The sequence below is a fragment of the Coregonus lavaretus genome (assembly GCF_964263955.1).
Source record: "Coregonus lavaretus genome assembly, chromosome: 2".
NCBI classification, from domain to species: domain Eukaryota; kingdom Metazoa; phylum Chordata; class Actinopteri; order Salmoniformes; family Salmonidae; genus Coregonus; species Coregonus lavaretus.
In genome coordinates, this window is record NC_139989.1 from 18,334,190 (window position 1) to 18,347,021 (window position 12,832).

A 12,832-nucleotide genomic window follows, 5' to 3' on the forward strand; every position below is an offset into this window, starting at 1 on the left:
TACACCGACTGAACATAGAACAATAACCCACAACCACAAGGTGAAAACACACAGTTTAAATATGGCTCCCAATCAGAGATAACGAGCCGACAGCTGACACTCGTTACCTCCGATTGGGAGTCACCTGACCAAACACGGAAAACAAAACCAATACCAAACACAACAAATGAACACACCCTATACCCAACACAACCAAATGAATACACCCTGGCTCAAACAACACAGTCCCGGAGCCAGAGCGTGACAGTACCCCCCCCTAAAGGCGCGGACTCCGACCGCGCCTACACCCCAAAATAGGGGAGGGCTGGGTGGGTGTTGCTCCTCGGAGGCGGCTCCGGCTCCGGGCTTGACCACCACCCCACTTCACTCCCCCCGTAGTGCCCCCGGTCCGATCTGACCCAGCTTGCTGGATCAGGACCTCCAACGCGCGCCCCTGGCTTGGTGCGTGGAGGACGAACGGGCCTTACCAGGCTGACGACGCGCACCACTGCCTTGGCGCGGGGAGCAGGAACGGGCCGGACCAGGCTGACGAAGCGCACCCTTGACTTGGTGCGGAGAGCGGGACCGGGCCGGACAGGGCTGACGAAACGCACCACAGACTTGGTGCGGGGAGCAGGAACGGGCCGGACAGGGCCGACGAAACGCACCCTAGGCTTGATGCGTGGAGCCGGAACGAGCCTCCCCAGGCTGACGACTCGCATCCCTGGCTTGGTGCGAGTAGCAGGAGTGGGCTGGATCAGGCTGACGGCTCGCACCCTTGGCTTGGTGCGAGTAGCAGGGATGAGCTGAACCAGGCTGACGACTCGCACCCTTGGCTTGGTGCGAGTAGCAGGGACGAGCTGAACCAGGCTGACGACTCGCACCCTTGGCTTGGTGCGAGTGGCAGGAACAGGCCGGACCGGGCTGGCGACGCGCACCGTAGACTTGGTGCGGGTGGCAGGAACAGGCCGGACCAGGCTGGCGACGCGCACCGTAGGTTTGGTGCGAGTGGCAGGAACAGGCCGGGTCGGGCTGGCGACGCGCACCGTACACTTGGTGCGGGTGGCAGGAACAGGCCGGGCTGGGCTGGCGACGCACACCGTAGGCTTCGTACGTGGAGCAGGAACAGGCCGGGCTGGGCTGGCGACGCGCACCGTACACTTGGTGCGGGTGGCAGGAACAGGCCGGGCTGGGCTGGCGACGCACACCGTAGGCTTCGTACGTGGAGCAGGAACAGGCCGGGCTGGGCTGGCGACGCGCACCGTCCATTTGGTGCGAGGGGTCGTAACAGGCCGGACCGTACTGGGGACACACACCACTGGCTCTACCCCGGGAACTGGAACGGGCCGGACCGGACTGGTAATACACCCCAGTACCACTCGCCGTGCCTCTACATCTCCTCTCCCTACTTTGACCAGTGGCCCCCGTAACCTGGTGGCCTTTTGAATTCGCCCCTTCTCTGCCTCCGTCAGCCCCGTCGTCCATGCCCTGTGCCCCCCCCTAAAAATTTCTTGGGGGTGCCTTTCGTCCCTCCGACGCTGCTCCCACATCCAGGCTGCCGACTCCTGGACACGATGCTTGGTCCTTTGATGGTGGGTTATTCTGTCACGATCGCCAATGAAGTAGGACCAAAGCGCAGCGTTGGGAGTGAACATGATGACTTTAATGTTGAATACACGACAAAACAAAACACGATCCGTAAAGTCCTCAGTACACCGACTGAACATAGAACAATAACCCACAACCACAAGGTGAAAACACACAGTTTAAATATGGCTCCCAATCAGAGATAACGAGCCGACAGCTGACACTCGTTACCTCCGATTGGGAGTCACCTGACCAAACACGGAAAACAAAACCAATACCAAACACAACAAATGAACACACCCTATACCCAACACAACCAAATGAATACACCCTGGCTCAAACAACACAGTCCCGGAGCCAGAGCGTGACAATATTCTCAATTGGATTGAGGTCTGGGCTTTGACTAGACCATTCCAAGACATTTAAATGTTTCCCCTTAAACCACTTGAGTGTTGCTTTAGCAATATGCTTAGGGTCAATGTCCTGCTGGAAGGTGAACCTCCATCCCAGTCTCAAATCTCTGGAAGACTGAAACAGGTTTCCCTCAAGAATTTCCCTGTATTTAGCACCATCCATCATTCCTTCAATTCTGACCAGTTTCCCAGTCCCTGCCGATGAAAAACATCCCCACAGCATGATGCTGCCACCACCATGCTTCACTGTGGGGATGGTGTTGGGTTTGTGCCAGACATAGCATTTTCCTTGATGGCTAAAAAGCTAATTTTAGTCTCATCTGACCAGAGTACCTTCTTCCATATATTTGGGGAGTCTCCCACATGCCTTTTGGCGAACGTGTTTGCTTATTTTTTTCTTTAAGAAATGGCTTTTTTCTGGCCACTCTTTGGTAAAGCCCAGCTCTGTGGAGTGTACGGCTTAAAGTGGTCCTATGGACAGATACTCCAATCTCTGCTGTGGAGCTTTGCAGCTCCTTCAGGGTTATCTTTGGTCTCTTTGTTGCCTCTCTGATTAATGCCTTCATTACTTGGTCCGTGAGTTTTGGTGGGCGGCCCTCTCTTGGCAGGTTTGTTGTGGTGCCATATTCTTTCCATTTTTTAATAATGGATTTAATGGTGCTCCGTGGGATGTTCAAAGTTTCTGATATTTTTTTATAACCCAACCCTGATCTGTACTTCTCCACAACCTTGTCCCTGACCTGTTTGGAGAGCTCCTTGGTCTTCATGGTGCCACTTGGGGCCTTTCAGAACAGGTGTATATATACTGAGATCATGTGATAGATCATGTGACACTTAGATTACACACAGGTGGACTTAATTTAACTACTTATGTGACTTCTGAAGGTAATTGGTTGCACCAGGTCTTATTTAGGGGCCTCATAGAAAAGGGGGTGAATACATATATATGCACACACCACTTTTCTGTTATTTATTTTTTAGAATTATTTTTTTAAATTTCACTTCACCAATTTGGAACTATAATGTGTATGTTCATTACATGAAATCCAAATAAAAATCCATTTAAATTACAGGTTGTAATGCAACAAAATAGGATAAACGCCAAGGGGGATGAATACTTTTGCAGGGCACTGTACATGTTGCACCTCTACCTTGCTACCTTTCAGATGAGCCAAGGAGGTGGACAGATGAGAACAGCAGGTCAGTGGAGCACTTAGAACAGCAGCAGCCAGGGGCAACTGGTAGGGAAGAGGATGATTTAGGTGACCCAGACACAGGCCCAAAACAAATTAACCTACCCCAGTGTCCCCTTGACCATTTTGCATTGCAAAACTAAAGAAACACACCAGACAAGACACAGAGACAGCAACAGAAGGATAGGATATGATGGAGAGAGACACCAGAAGAACAGAACAGGCTATAACAGAAGAGGATAGACAAATGAAACTGCAACAAACAAGAACCTGAGACCGCAACAGACAAGACATGAGAGAAAAGTGACAGGAGAGGACAGATGGAGAGAGAAAAGAGGTGGGTTGAGCACACAGTATACTGCAGGGGCACAACTTTCACTGGGGACGGGGGGGAACCCCCACATTCGGAAATTGCATTTTTGCCCCCCAGTTTTATCACTGGAATGTGATACAAAATGAGGCAACAGTGTGCTTTAGTGCCATGCGGACACATCTGAGCGGTCGTGTAGGCTGTTTGGAGTGTTTATCCGACTGGATATTTTCTTTTTAAAGAAGATGTCCCCCCACTTCAAAAACCAAAGTTGCGCCCCTGGTATACTGTATCACTTCAAGCTGCTCTATAGATTCCAATTTGGTTCATTTATTTGCACACATTATAAGAGGTGAAATACAGACAATTAATTTGCAACTGTAATTGAGTACTGGTGTCTGCTGTGGCAGGTGGGAAGGTGCAAGTTAGGAGAACCATTTTTGGTTACAGGTAGAATACTTTTTGGTTTCAGGTAGAACCCTATTGGGTTCCATGTAGAACCATTTCCATAGAGGGTTCTATATTGAACAAAATATAAACGCAACATTCAACAATTTCAAAGATTTTACTGAGTTACAGTTCATATAAGGAAATCAGTCAATTGAAATGAATTAATTAGGCCCTAATCTATGGATTACACATGACTGGGAATACCCATATGCATCTGTTGGTTACAGATGCATTACAAAAAAAGGTTGGGGCGTGGATCAGAAAACCAGTCAATATCTTGTGTGACCACCATTTACCTCATGTAGCGCAACACATCTCCTTCACGTAGAGTTGATCAGGCTGTTGATTGTGGCCTGTGGAATGTTGTCCCACTCCTCTTCAATTGGTGTGTGAAGTTGCTGGTAATTGGCGGGAACTGGAACACGCTGTCGTACACGTCGATCCAGAGCATCCCAAACATGCTCAATGGGTGACATGTCTAGTGAGTATGCAGGGCATGGAAGAACTGGGACATTTTCAGCTTCCAAGAATTGTGTACAGATCCTTGCGACATGGGGCCGTGTATTATCATGCTGAAACATGAGATGATGGCAGCGGATGAATGACACGACAATTGGCCTCAGGATCTCGTCACGGTATCGCTGTGCATTCAAATTGCCATCAATAAAATGCAATTGTGTTCGTTATCTGTAGCTTATGCCTGCCCATACCATAACCCCACGACATCAGCAAACCGCTCGCCCACACGACGCCATACTGTCTGCCATCTGCCTGGTACAGTTGAAACCGGGATTCATCCATGAAGAGCACACTTCTCCAGCGTGCCAGTGGCAATCGAAGAGCATTTGCCTACCGAAGTCGGTTACGATGCAGAACTGCAGTCTGGTCAAGAGGACGACGAGCACGCAGATGACAGTTTGTGCAGAAAGTCTTCGGTTGTGCAAACCCACAATTTCATCAGCTGTCCGGGTGGCTGGTCTCAGACGATCCCGCTGGTGAAGAAGCCGGATGTGGAGGTCCTGGGCTGGCGTGGTTACACGTGGTCTGCGGTTGTGAGGCCGGTTGGACGTACTGCCAAAATCTCTAAAACGACGTTGGTGGCAGCTTATGGTAGAGAAATTAACATTCAATTCTCTGGCAACAGCTCTGGTGGACATTCCTGCTGTCAGCATGCCAATTGCACGCTCCCTCAAAACTTGAGACATCTGTGGCATTGTGTTGTGTGACAGAACTGCACATTTTAGTGGACTTTTATTGTCCCCAGCACAAGGTGCACCTGTGTAATGATCATGCTGTTTAATCAGCTTTTTGATATGCCACACCTGTCAGGTGGATGGATTATCTTGGCAAAGGAGAAATGCTCACTAACAGGGATGTAAACAAATGTGTGCACTACATTTGAGAGAAATAAGCTTTTGTGCATGTGGAACATTTCTGGGATCTTTTATTTCAGCTCATGAGACATGGGACCAACACTTTACATGTTGTGTTTATATTTGTGTTCAGTATACATGGAACCCAAAAGGGTTCTTCAAAGGGTTCTCCTATTAGGTTCTAGATATAACCTTTTATTTCTAAGAATGCACTGGCACTCTTGGTGAATGTTTACTCCATTTTATTTCATACATTGATCATTAAATAAAATGTAAGCAAGCTAGATGACTTCACTTTGGATTCACTCCTTTAAAATTTTTTATTTGAAAGTTAACTTAGGAAGTATTTTATAAGACTTGGCCAGATTTGGCATTTGTCCTGTTCTGAATCCATGTACCATTTGGAAAAGAATGTGATGGGTCAGGCTACGGCCACTGAAAAAAAACTGAATGGAAAAGAAAACTGTATGTCATCTCACTGCTACATCTGATTGACTGTGCTGAACTTTGAATCATATTTCTCTGTCAATGAACTTCTCCCCTTCACTACTACAGATGTATCATATCAAAGGTTATTTGCATGTGGACATTGAATTAAAACTTTTAAATAGCTAAAAATAGCAGCTAATCTTGCACTTTTTACAATATGCAGTATTTTTCTTTAGGTATAGGAACATGCTACATTCATAGACAGTTCTATTTGCCTCTCATTTTGAATAAAGACTCCAGAAAACTGACATTGAAATAGTAATGGATTTCATTATTTCTCATCATGTATTAGTACCCTTTAATTTATATAGTGAACTCTAATGTAGACATCAGAAAAATAACACATTTGGCCTAGGTTCACAATGTACCTTTTTATGGTTCATTGGCTACCCATAATATTATACAATGCATTCAGGACACAGACACCAATCAATCATTCACTTTGCACTATGTTTCAATATCCCGTATACATTTATGTCTGGCCAATATGTAGTAAACTTCTTATGTGAATAGGCTGCTGTAGGGTTTAGTCCTGGATCACAATGCATGTTACTGGAGCGCCCCCTTTTGGAGAAGAAATGTTACCTCTCTAAATATATGGCTCTGGAGGAAAGTGTGTTGAAATAGCAGTGAGCCTGATTCGAACTCATGCTACAGAAGTATAGGTCACAAAGCAGCTTACACCACTAAACCACCCTAGGCCACAGGATATTCATTTTTGCAGTGGACTACATTCTTCTCTACCTCCCTCCCTCTAACTAACCCCACCTCCTGGCAGAACCAGGAAGTCCCTCCCCCTCCCACAAACTCTCTTCTGAGAAAACGAAATTTATGTGAGTCTCAGTGTTGTTTGTCTGTGTGAAAGTGAACAACAGCAGTCCAAATTGCTCAGCAGGGAGTTCTGCTGGACCAGGACCAGTTCTGTTGTTCAGTCTGTCTGGATCTATTGAAGGAGCCAGTGGCTATTCCCTGTGGACACAGTTACTGTAAGAGCTGTTTTGAGAGCTGCTGGGATCAGGATGATCTGAAGGGGGTCTACAGCTGTCCTCAATGCAGACAGACCTTCACTCCAAGGCCTGCTCTGAGAAAAAATAACATGTTGGCTGAAGTGGTGGAGAAACTGAAGAAGACGGGACTTCAGGCTGCTCCCCCTGCTCTGTGCTATGCTGGACCTGGATATGTGGCATGTGATTTCTTCACTGGGACCAGAAAGCAGAAAGCCCTCATGTCCTGTCTGGTGTGTCTCGTGTCTTCCTGCAAGACTCACCTCCAGCCTCACTATAGTGTCCCTGCACTAAAGAAGCACAAGCTGGTCAAAGCCTCCACACAACTACAGGAGAACATCTGCTCCCATCATGAGGAACTGCTGAAGATTTACTGTCGTAATGATCAGAATTGTATCTGTCATCTGTGTATGATGGATGAACACAAAGGCCATGATACAGTGTCAGCTGCAGCGGAGAGGACTGAGAAACAGGTTAGACCAGAATAACTTGGTGACTCTGATAAACAAATATTGAAATATACAGTAGGAGAGCTATTTGAATATGAGAGAAACTGATACAATTAGTTACATGAAAAATATTGTCTACATGTATCACCATTAGCTGTAGTCACAAACCATCATTTAATTTTGAGTCCAAAGTTCATTTTAAACTATATGATATGAGTACGGTATAAAGCATAATAATTCAACTAACATCATATATATATAAGGGACTTCTATTACAATTTAATTCCTACTCTCTATGGGACCTATATCATAATACTATACTATTGCACTACTAGACAAATAAACCTTGATAGCTCAATGAACAGTGTTTCGCCAGAGTCAGCTGCGGATGAGTCAGCAGAAGCTCCAGCAGAGAATCCAGGAGAGAGAGAAGGTGCTGAAGGAGCTCCAACGAGCTGTGGAGTCTCTCTAGGTAAGAACTATTGACCAGGGCCCAGTTTTTGAAAATGTTTCATCTGGATCAGTATAATCCGGATTCTGTAATCCATTCATTTTTTTTGCCAGCCATTATCAGATTGCTCTAGCTGTTTTTGGGCCAGTTTACTGGACTGGTTATGGTACTACTTCTACACTGTCATAGGGAAACAGAGATGGGTAAACTACATGAATAAAGGTATCTAGATTAAAGAGAGACAAATAACAACTGACCACATACCTATACTGCGGTCAATTTAACATAATTAACCTTTGTTTTTCAGATGTTAGAAAGTTTTTTTTAAACCTCCTCCCTTTAGTTACATTGAAATGTATTCGTTATATTTTCGGAATCAAAATTATCCTAATCACTACCTTTGAGATTAGAAAAATGAAAAAACAACTTTTAATCCTGATTTAAAGGTCAGATTGGATTACCACATTCGAATCCTTATCCGGAGGGTGAGAATCACATGTTCAAATTTTGAAAAACCCAATTCTAACATTTAATCCTATTCGATTGATGACATCCAATTAAATAACTATAGAATAACTTGGCCCAGAGGACTGGAGATGCACCATTAAACTTCCCTCCTCCAGTCAGCCAGTCAGAGAGAGGCCACTCTCCAATCCCACTGAGACCCACTGTGGGGAACAGGCTCTCTGGGCTCCCAGTTAGAGAGGAAATACACCCTTATAATAAAAGGGTTCTAACTAGAACCATAAAGGGTTCGTAGGACCCTTTATGATTCAAGGCCCTTGATGATTCTAGCGGTAGAACCCTCTGGAAAGGGTTCTACCCAGCAGCTCCCAAATGAAAAATACTACAGATCACTATAGACTACTACAGTACATACTATTTAATTATATAGAAACTGTAGTATGCTGTAGAATACTATACTACACACTGTAGTATCCATCGATCATGTGTAGTACTTACTATAAAATGTTATAGTATACTGAAATACTATTGTGAATACTTCAGTATTATCCCCTAAAAAACACTGTAGGAAATAATAATAACGTTTTATTTGTCACATGCGCCGAATACAATGTGCAGGGGTATGAGGTCGTTGAGGTAATTGAGGAAATATATCCTGAGTGTACAAAAAATTAAGGACACCTGCTCTTTCCATGACATAAACTGACCAGGTGAATCCAGGTAAAAGGTATGATCCCTTATTGATGTCACTTGTTAAATCCACTTCAGTCCGTGTAGATGAAGGGGAGGAGACAGGTTAAAGAAGGATTTTTAAGCCTCGAGACAATTGAGACATGGATTGTGTATGTGTGCCATTAAGAGAGTGAATGGGCAAGACAAAATATTTCAATTGCCTTTGAACGAGGTATGGTAGTAGTTGCCAGGCGCACCAGTGTGTGTCAAGAACTGCAACAATGCTGGGTTTTTCACGCTCAACAGTTTCCCATGTGTATCAAGAATGGTCTACCACCCAAAGGACATCCAGCCAACTTGACACAACTGTGGGAAGCATTGGAGATAACATGGGCCACATCCCTGTGGAACTCTTTCGACAGCTTATAGAGTCCATGTCTCTAGGCTGTTCTGAGGGCAAAAGGGGGGGTGCAAGTGCAACTCAATATTAGGAAGGTGTTCTTAATGTTTTGTACAGTCAGTTTATAGTATTATTTTATGTGGGCATCTATGAAGGTTTCCACCTAGAACCCTTTTATTTTCTAGGTTTTACATGTTGCTGGAGGGTTGTGGCTAATTGTGAACCCCTGTTCTTTGCATTAGTTCACTTAGGGTTGTACCTATGATTTTGATTGTTGTTTTATTCTACTTGTATTGTTTCTGTGTTTATATTTCTGTGTTTCGTTGGGGTGGCTAAACTTGTACTGTCAGTGAGAAAGCTTATTCAGATGAAAAGGGTTATAGGTAGAACCTTATTCCTTATCGAAAAAACGTTTTGGGGAAAAAATGTATACTTAACATGGAGCATGCTCTTCCCTCTCTGTGACCTAACAGCGCTCTGCACAGGCAGCAGTGGAGGACAGTGATAGGATATTTACTGAGCTGATCCGCTCCATTGAGAGAAGGCGCTCTGAGGTGAAGGATCTGATCAGAGACCAGGAGAAGGCTCAAGTGAGTCAAGCTGAAGGACTCCTGGAGCAACTGGAGCAGGAGATAGCTGAGCTGAGGAGGAGAAACGCTGAGATGGAGCAGGTCTCACACACAGAGGATCACATCCATTTCCTCCAGGTAACTAAACTTCCTTGATACAGGTGATACAGAAATTAACTTGTTGTGAAACTATACATTTTGTCAATTATATTTAATTCTGTATATCTGTAGTCATATCTGGGGCCCAGTGTAGCTCAGTTGGTAGAGCATGGCGCTTACAACGCCAGGGTTGTGGGTTTGTTTCCCACGGGGGCCAGTATGAAAAAAATATATAAAAAAATAAAAATGTATGCACTCACTAACTGTAAGTTGCTCTGGATAAGAGCGTCTGCTAAATGACTAAAATGTAAAAATGTCATGTTTGCTGACATTTGTTATTAATAAAAAATATTTCATCACAAAAACACTTTTTCTCAATTATTCTCTCTCTCTCTCTCTCTCTCCCTCCCTCCCTCCACAGAGTTATCAGTCTCTCTCTCTCTCTCTCCCTCCCTCCCTCCACAGAGTTATCAGTCTCTCTCCAGTCTCAGTGTCTCTTCAGACTTACCCAGCATCGTTATCTGTCCTCAGTACTTTGGACCTGTGAATAAGGCGGTTTCTGGTGTAAGAGAGAAACTAGAAGAATTCCTTAAAGAAGAATGTACGAAGATCTCCACTACAGGTGGGTTGAAAGTAATACTAACAAAATACTGTACATAAGAACACCTAGTTTAGAACATGTACAATATGGTATGCTGATAATATTTTGTGTGTCTAGTGAATTCAGTGGATGTTTTACTGCCTCCAGAGCCCAAGACCAGAGAACAGTTCTTACAATGTGAGTTTCTTCATCAAGTAACTAACGATCTCTTTTTACTGACACTCCTCACAAACCTTGTGATAAAGCAGTAGTAGATACTGCTCTCATTGGTCTCTGCTCTTCTGTAATCAAATACAGGGTTGATACTGTACAGTGGGTGACTTAACTTACTGTTCTAACTCCCCTCATTGGTCTCTGCTCTGCTCTTCTCACAGATTCCTGTCAGCTCACACTGGACCCAAACACAGCACAGAAATCCCTCTTTCTGTCTGAGGGGAACAGAAAGGTGACAGTTAAACATTCTGTTCAAGATCCAAATCCTGAGGTTCATCGTGGGACTGTTTTTACAGCAGTCTCATATAAAGGCATAAGTAGAATCGGGTTGGTTTATGATTCCAGATTCGGATACATTGACAAGTCTTGGGGTTTAGAGTGGTCTAGTAATGGTTATAGTTTCAGACACAATAATGTTGAGACTAAAGTGTCAGGCCCTCAGTCCTCCAGAGTAGGAGTGTACCTGGATCACAAGGCAGGTATTCTGTCCTTCTTCATCTCTGACACAATGACCCTCCTCTACACAGTCGAAACCACATTCACTCAGCCGGGGCCCCTCTATCCTGGGTTATGTGTTTGGTACCAAAATGATTCAGCTGAGATGTGTAAACTGTAGTGTTTCCCATATTAGAATTATGGTTTATGCTCTTTTACTCTGGTCTGTACAATAATTTGTCAGAGGGATTTAATCTTAATTATTGTCTATGTTTTAATCTTATACAGTGCCTTCAGAAAGTATTCACACCTCTTGACTTTTCCACATTTTTAGATTTTGTGTCGCTGGCCTTCACACAATAACCCATAACATCACAGCAGAATTATATTTTTAGAATTTTTCACAAATTAATAAAAAATAAACAACTGAAATGTCTTGAGTCAACCCCTTTGTTATGGCAAGCCTAAATAAGTTCAGGAGTAAGAATTTGCTTAACAAGTCACATAATAAGTTGCATGGACTCTGTGTGCAATAATAGTGTTTAACATTATTTTCTAATGACTACCTCATCTCTGTACCCCACATATACAATTATCTGTAAGGTTCATCAGTCAAGCAGTGAATTTCAAACACAGATTCAGCCACAGAGACCAGGGAGGTTTTCCAATGCCTCGCAAAGAAGTGCACCTATTGGTAGATGGGTAGAAATAAGCAGACATTGAATATCTCTTCGTGAAGTTATTAATTACACTTTGGATGGTGCATCAATACACCCAGTCACTACAAAGATACAGGCGTCCTTCCTAAATTTGCCGGAGAGGAAGGAAATCGCTCAGGGATTTCACCATGAGGCCAATGGTGACTTTAAAACAGTTCGAGTTTAATGGCTGTGATAGGAGAAAACTGAGGATGGATCAACAACATTGTAGTTACTCCACAATACTAACCTAAATGAATCCTGTAAAGAATACAAAATATTCAAAAACATGCATCCTGTTTGAATCAAGGCACTAAAGTAATACTGCAAAGAATGTGGCAAAGAAATTAACTTTTGGTCCTGAAGACAAAGCATTATGTTTGGGGCAAATCCAACATAACATATCACTGAGTACGACTCTTCATATTTTCAAGTATGGTGGTGGCTGCATCATGTTATGGGTATGCTTGTCATCAGCAAGGACTAGGGAGTTTTTTTATGATAAAAATAAACGGAATAGAGCTAAGCACAGGCAAATCCTAGAGGAAAACCTTTTTCAGTCTGCTTGCCAACAGACACTGGGAGACAAATGTACCTTTCAGCAGGACAATAACCTAAATCACAAGGCCAAATATACACTGGAGTTGCTTACCAAGATGACATTGAATGTTCCTGAGTTGCCTTGCAATAGTTTTGACTTAAATGGGCTTGAAAATCTATGGCAAGACTTGAAAATGTCTGTCTAGCAATGATCAACAACCAACTTGACAGAGCTTAAATAATTTTAAAAATAATAATTGGCAAATATTGTACAATCCAGGTGTGAAAAGCTCTTAGAGACTTACCCAGAAAGACACAGCTGTAATCGATGCCAAAGGTGAATCTAACATGTATTGACTCAGCGGTGTGAATACTTATGTAAATTAGATACTGTATTTATTTATTTCATTTTCAATAAATTTGCTAACATTTCTAAAAACAT

The 12,832-nt window shown here is 43.8% G+C and overlaps 1 pseudogene across 1 annotated transcript; it reads left to right on the forward strand.

Annotated features, from left to right (window-relative positions):
* Positions 1 to 6,391: 6,391 nt before the first annotated feature.
* On the forward strand, positions 6,392 to 11,514 carry LOC311150608 (tripartite motif-containing protein 16-like; annotated as a pseudogene). The gene is made up of 7 exons (XR_014615211.1): positions 6,392 to 6,407; positions 6,673 to 7,271; positions 7,624 to 7,719; positions 9,709 to 9,942; positions 10,369 to 10,525; positions 10,622 to 10,681; positions 10,879 to 11,514. The product of XR_014615211.1 is annotated as a tripartite motif-containing protein 16-like (transcript).
* Positions 11,515 to 12,832: the final 1,318 nt, after the last annotated feature.